Below are 6594 nucleotides of genomic sequence, written 5' to 3' on the forward strand. Positions count from 1 at the left end.
CTTATTCAATTGATAAAAAACTAAAACTATGTTAATAAATTTGTATGTTAGTAATATAGAAAGAGAAGTGATATATGTACAAATTTCTGCTTGGAAGCCAGTGGTTAGTATTGCCCTTAAGGCCTTTGTTTTGTGACCTTTTTTATTTGTTAGCTTTGTTAATGATGCCAACAACTACTTGGGAGTAGCATTTGGAAAACTACTCATTTCAGAGAAGGTTTTAAGTTTTAAAGACTACAATAACCCTAATAAGTGAGTAAGAAGAGTAACTTCAATATTATGAAATGTAAAATTATGCACTTGAAGTATGGGCATTTTGAAAGAATTTTGGAGTTACTATTAAATGAGTGGAATGTTGATAATGTGAAGAAAAAATTAAGGTGAACTTTTTGATAAATATCTGAAATAACTGATGGAATGTCTGGCTGTGGTTAAAGAGGGAATAGTTTTTAATCTAATGAAGGAAACTTGAAGTACGTCCATACAATCATTTGATTTTTGTAATTTCCGTCATATCCAGAAATATTATTTTATGAAAAACTATTATTTTATGAGCATCTGCTATAACTGTATTTTAACAATAATAACTACATGCCAATTTTTCATGCATTTTAAACAAATTACTATTGTATCAGAAAAAAACCTTATTTCTGACTACAAAGTAAGAGATTAGTGGTCTTTCTGTACTGAATGACATTCGTCTCTTTCTGATTACTTATATTCAAGAGATTAGCATTTTCCAATAATTTTTATGTAATTGTCCTATGAATAACAATTCCAGTTTTTTTCTAAGAAAATTAGCATGCTTACGATTTTGTTGTTAACAGTGGGTGCTAATTTATTCTGAGATGTGATATCTCATTGCATTGTGCTACTTTCATGCAATACTTGCTTCATTTTTGAGGTGTGTGATTGTCCTTGTGCACCTTCACAAGCCTCATTTTGGCCCAAGGTTTTCCTCAGTGCTTCAATTTACCATATAGGATAGGAATAACTGTGTTTACCCACTTGTTTATTACACAAATACACTACTATGTTACAAATTAAGCACATGATATTTTCATTTAAGCAATGATCAACATAATACAAACTCAGATTTAGCAAATCTATAAAAGATGGGTAAAATTTTAAATGATGCAATCACATTTCTGGAGGTGTCTCAGAAGTGAATAATTTTATTCTCTTGCCATTTTTAAGTATAAAGTGTTACTCTCAGTAAATTTCTTGCAATTTTTCATTTACTTGATATCAAATAAATAATTAGTGTACTGCAATAATATGTAAACAACTAGTACAATATACTAAGAAGCATTCCCACACACATACCAAACAAATATTAAAAGTTGTTCAGAGGAGCATGGGAAAAAAGTCACAATTTGAAGTTTATAAAATTTAAATTATTGAATTACTCCACTAACTCATGTGATTACTGACACAATATATACCTGAAAAGTTCACTTGATGTTTCATTATATACAAATACACTTGTCAAGTTAACAGCTTATTTGCATCATTGAATATACATGTAATGCCATGATGTCAAGTAAGTTGTGTTATTAATGTACTTTTCACATAATGTCACATATCATAAATCATGTTATTATTGTAATAACTAACTAACTTAAAAATGTTTTTGTTGTATTACTTTACATTGTGTTCGGGTATTAAGAAATTTGTGACTTTTTTTCTTCCTAGCCAAAACTGACACTTTTTTCTTATGACTTTATTTCTGGCCATTGTTCAGAAAATTTATGAAAAAAATGTAAATCTTTCTGTTAGTTCTTTTATAACTTAAATTAAATAATTGTCACAAACAGCCTACATAATTATATCAAATATAGAAACTAAAATATAAATAACTTACCACATTCTCTTTTTTTGGGTTGCAAATACAAGAAAATGACCTGCCAAAATAAGGCCTTTTTCAAACCAGTGGCACAACACATAGTTACAGCATGTTTATCCATACCAACTTTTCTGATGAAGCAAGCTATAAACATAAAGGTGCAACAAAATAAACACTAAACCAAAAATTATAACATATTTTAATAATATAAATGATACAAATATACACAGATTTATTGTATAGTTTTATAGTACATTCTATTTGGTTTTTAAGTATTTATGGTAAGGTTGCAGTCATCTTTGTCATGGCTAATGGCCTACAAGATTAGTAAGCATCTAGTCAGTAATTAATTGCTACTCATTGCTACCATTAGATACCAATTACTAATTAGCTTATATCTTGCATTTTGGCAGCTGGTCTGCTGCCATCTTCAGAGTAAAACATGAGAAAAAGGGCTGTACTGGTATTGATTGGGATTTAATCCTGTCTTTTTGATAAAAAGGCTGGTGTAATATCCACTAGCCTGTAGTCTCTTCCATTAGGTCTTGAATCAATTAACTATTTAAATAGTTTCAAGATGGCTACTTGGGTTTTGCTACCTTCTATCCTAGAATTGGCTGAAGGTGTTACAGTCACATGAATTCAAATGGCCTCTTTTTTATTTTTATTTTTTGCTCTTGTGTGGTTTACACCACATTATCTCCATATTATTCTAATTTATTGTATGGTCTTTTATAGCATGATGGACTATTGGAAATGTGTTGGCACTATTCGTGTTTATATTTTCCAGATTTTTAACTTTTTTTGTTTTTCCAAAGTATTGGAACCCATTTTTATGAAGGGTGTAGTAAATGGTGATTTGGGCCTCCAGTGATGTACAAACATGCTTAGAACAAGGAAAAAAAAAAAAAAATCACAAAAATTACTTGCAAAGAAGAAAAAAATTAACCAAATATAAGAAGGAAAACATATATCCCTATGTCAAAGATTTCTTTGTAGATGTATAAAGAATTTTTAGGCAGCATAAAGTAATTATGCATTCAGAATCCACAACACAATACAGAGTTACTACACATTAAATCACCTAAAGACCAACCATTAAAAAAAAAGGATAAAACCAGTCATCTATATCAACCTAAATAACACACCCAGTGAACCTAGCACAAAATTAAGAAAAACCTGAATAGTTCTTTTCAAAGTATTAACACAATTAAATTCTACTGGTGGAGACTTCAGACAAATGAATGATGTGCTAGCCTTTCTACTAAGATGAATCAGGTCCAAATTCTAGCCACTATGACCACAAATAATCTTTCTCAGTGTTTACTGAAGACAGCAGTAGATAAATTAGCATCCACCACATATGATGTAGACTATTTAGTAATTAGTATCAGGTAAAAAATGAAAAAAAAAAAAGAGTGATTAATTAATTAGTCTTAGACTGTCATTAAAGATACCCTCCATGAAAATCACCTGTACATATGTATAACAAATACATTGGAAATGTGAAAATATAGCAAGTTATGAAAAAAGAGCTCAGCCATATAAAGTGCAGATATCGGACAAACAAGTCATGTTAGAAACAACTAGGGTGCAGATATCGGACAAACAAGTCATGTTAGAAACAACTAGGGTGCAGATATCAGACAAACAAGTCATGTTAGAAACAACTAGGGTGCAGATATCGGACAAACAAGTCATGTTAGAAACAACTAGGGTGTATCCAAGTCATGTTAGAAACAACTAACCTTGCTACCTATATGCTACCTAATTTATTTATTATGACTTGGTACATGGATATCTCCACTTTTATTATGACTAGGTTCTTTTAAAAGCTTGGCATCTTTTCACATTGACATTCAATGGTAATATTTAAATTTATTTACAGCTTGCAGTAGATACTTGTAAATGTCTGTAAGCTGTAAATAAATTTAATAACCACTATTTGGTGGATAAACTCATCCTTGTTTTTTTCAATTAAAAAAAAACCTTTCCAACATTTCAATGTCCTAAAGTAAGAAGCTTACATCTGAATAAAGTATTCCAAATGTGACCTAACCAATGACCTATGCAATATTATAATCTTTTTAGACTTGTGTTTAAAATTTCTGTTGATAAAACCTTATAATTTTATATGTTAATTACCCTGCCACTAACAAGGGCACATTATTTGGATGGTATAAGAAACTAATCTATAAGAACAATAAGATCTTTTTCTTCCATAAAAATGTTAGTTATTCTCACCAAAATCATACATATAATTCAAATTATGACAACCCACATGCATTACCTTGTACTTATTACAAATAAAGCCCATCTACCATTCATTCATCCAACTCATTAAATGATCTAAATTATTTTGTAAATCAGCAGCATCTTCTCCACAGCCAGCAACACCAAATACCTTAATATCATTTAAATAATTTATTGACCCTTCTTTGATCTACACCATGATATAGATAAAAAAAGAACAAAGTTCCTAAGACTGAGCTCTTAGGTATCCCACTTGTAACATTAGTCCAATTTCACTGAACTCAATTTATAAGAACCCTCTGCTTTCTTCCATCTTTCTGGTCAAGTTGTCAACTTATCTCCCATACATAAAAAGATGTTTCTCTCTCTTTTCTTTTAAGAGCCTTTTATACATCACCTTGTCAAATGCTTTCTGAAAATCCAGATACACCAAATCTACACACTTACCCTAATATTTATAGATAGTAACCTTTTCAAAGAATGTTAAAATATTTGTAAGACAAAATTTCCTCTTAATAAAACCATGACAAGTATAAAATAAAATTCTAAACTTTGTTAACTAACTGTACAAAGGATCTTTTAGTAGCCTTTCCAAAGTTTTTACACAACTGATGTAAGACTAATAGTAATAGGCCTACAATTACTGGATGTTACTATATAATAATATATAGTGTAACTATTCGTTATTGACTTCAGCGCTCTGTTATCATAATGGTTCCATAAAACTGACTTAATGCTACAAAATAATTTGAATAATCTAACATAACAAAGTGATTTGAAGACATACAGATGGGTATTTAACGTTTTAGGTACCTTCTCCATATCTTCTCAAAACCCACGTGCTAGTTTGTTTACTCGTCAAAATAAGGTAAGTCAATATGGCCACCTCACAATGTCTCTGAATGTGTTTCGGAACGCTGCAAGCGTGATCGGACGCAAGGTTATGGAGCACATCACTGTTTTATATATATTTTTTCTATTTCCATTTTATGCAAACGGAGAATGCTCTTTTTTTAAGCATAAAGAAGGTGTAATATAAATGATATAAAATCACTCTAGACGCATTCTCTGGCTTACTTTGCTGGTTAAAAATAAGTGGATTTTATAATGTAGAAAAGGTGTTTCGAAAGTGTCTCTTGATGGAACAGTGAAAAGTCTACGGATTTACAACTCTAAAATCAGGGATGCGATTTCCCTCAATGGATACATCAGATAGCCCACTGTGGCTTTGCTAAGAAAAGTACACACACAAACACGCTGTTTCGAAAGCCGCTGCATTTGTTAATAAACACAACAGAAAAAGAAGTACGTTCTTGTCTTCTTTGCCGATGTTTTTCTATTACTCACTAACTGTGCGACAGATATTAAAATTTCTTTCATATTCGACAAAGCTTCTTTCAAACAATCTATTGAAATTATAACGATGATTCTGGTTTACGTAGTTTAGTTGCACCGATACTGCTAAACAGCAAAACAATACGCGAAGTATAGAGAGTCACTAATACTAAACTAACGTTTCATTGATTAACTTTTTTGTAGTTCCTCTTCGTCCCCTTACGTGAGAAATACATTTTGGCTCTTGGAACCACAGTTCTTGATAACACTGCCAACAATGTGAAATTATATTTACGGCCTGGGCGCCGAATAATCACGACCGTGCCCGGAAGTCGCTGGGAAAGAAAAAAAAAAAGAGTCACTAATACTTATACAGTTTGGCTCTTGGAACCACAGTTCTTGATAACACTGCCAACAATGTGAAATTATATATACGCGCTCTCTTACTTATACATAAGGTCAGACGTAGTCAGGTGGTTAAGGCATCCGACTCGTAATTTGAGGATCACCGGTTCGATTCCTTGTCACACCAAATATGCTCGCCCTCCCAGCCGTGGGGACGTTATAATGTTACGGTCAATCCCACTCTTCATTGGTAAAAGAGTAGCCCAATAGTTGGCGGTGGGTGGTGATGACTAGTTGCCTTCCCTCTAGCTTTACACTGCTAAAATAGGGACGGCTAGCGCAGATAGCTCTCGTGTAACTTTGCGCGAAATTCAAAACAAACGAGCTTATACATAAAAGTTAAAACAATTATATAGTTGGATTCTGAATAGACCGACTATAGTATTCATAGCTTAAATTTGTTCGTGCCTTTAATATGGTATGAATAATAAGAGATCATTGATCGCATAACTATCCTTCAGAAAAATAAAATTTATGTTTTGAAAATTGATTTTTTTCTAAGACCTACATTGCAACCAACAATATCTCATTCCGTATTTCAGTTATCCTGTTATAAAAATAAAACCGTCTTAACTAGAGCAAATCTAGTATTTCATCACCAACTCTTAGACTTATGCTACCTCTTCCTATTATCTGAAGTCAGTTACACCACTATATAAAATAATATTTACATACCGAGAACTCCACAATAGTCATCCTCTGATTCTTTGTGACATTTTACGGTAAAACTGACTTTTCCCAACGAGTTTTAGATA

At 31.8% G+C, this 6594-nt stretch overlaps 1 long non-coding RNA gene across 13 annotated transcripts in view; it reads right to left on the reverse strand.

Moving 5' to 3' along the window:
• Positions 1–5610, reverse strand: part of LOC143232185 (uncharacterized) — a 128512-nt gene extending 122902 nt beyond the window's left edge. For 12 of the 13 annotated variants that reach the window (XR_013017417.1, XR_013017416.1, XR_013017414.1 and 9 more), the window contains exons 1-2: positions 4913–5610; positions 1865–1990 (exon numbers count right to left, since the gene is read on the reverse strand). This is a non-coding gene — a long non-coding RNA (uncharacterized LOC143232185). Of the gene's footprint in view, positions 1–1864; positions 1991–4886 lie in introns of all 13 variants that reach the window. The other variant, XR_013017415.1, reaches the window with a different exon arrangement.
• Between the last annotated feature and the right edge of the window lie 984 nt (positions 5611–6594).

This window comes from Tachypleus tridentatus, chromosome 11, assembly GCF_004210375.1.
Source record: "Tachypleus tridentatus isolate NWPU-2018 chromosome 11, ASM421037v1, whole genome shotgun sequence".
Classification (NCBI taxonomy): Eukaryota; Metazoa; Arthropoda; class Merostomata; order Xiphosura; family Limulidae; genus Tachypleus; species Tachypleus tridentatus.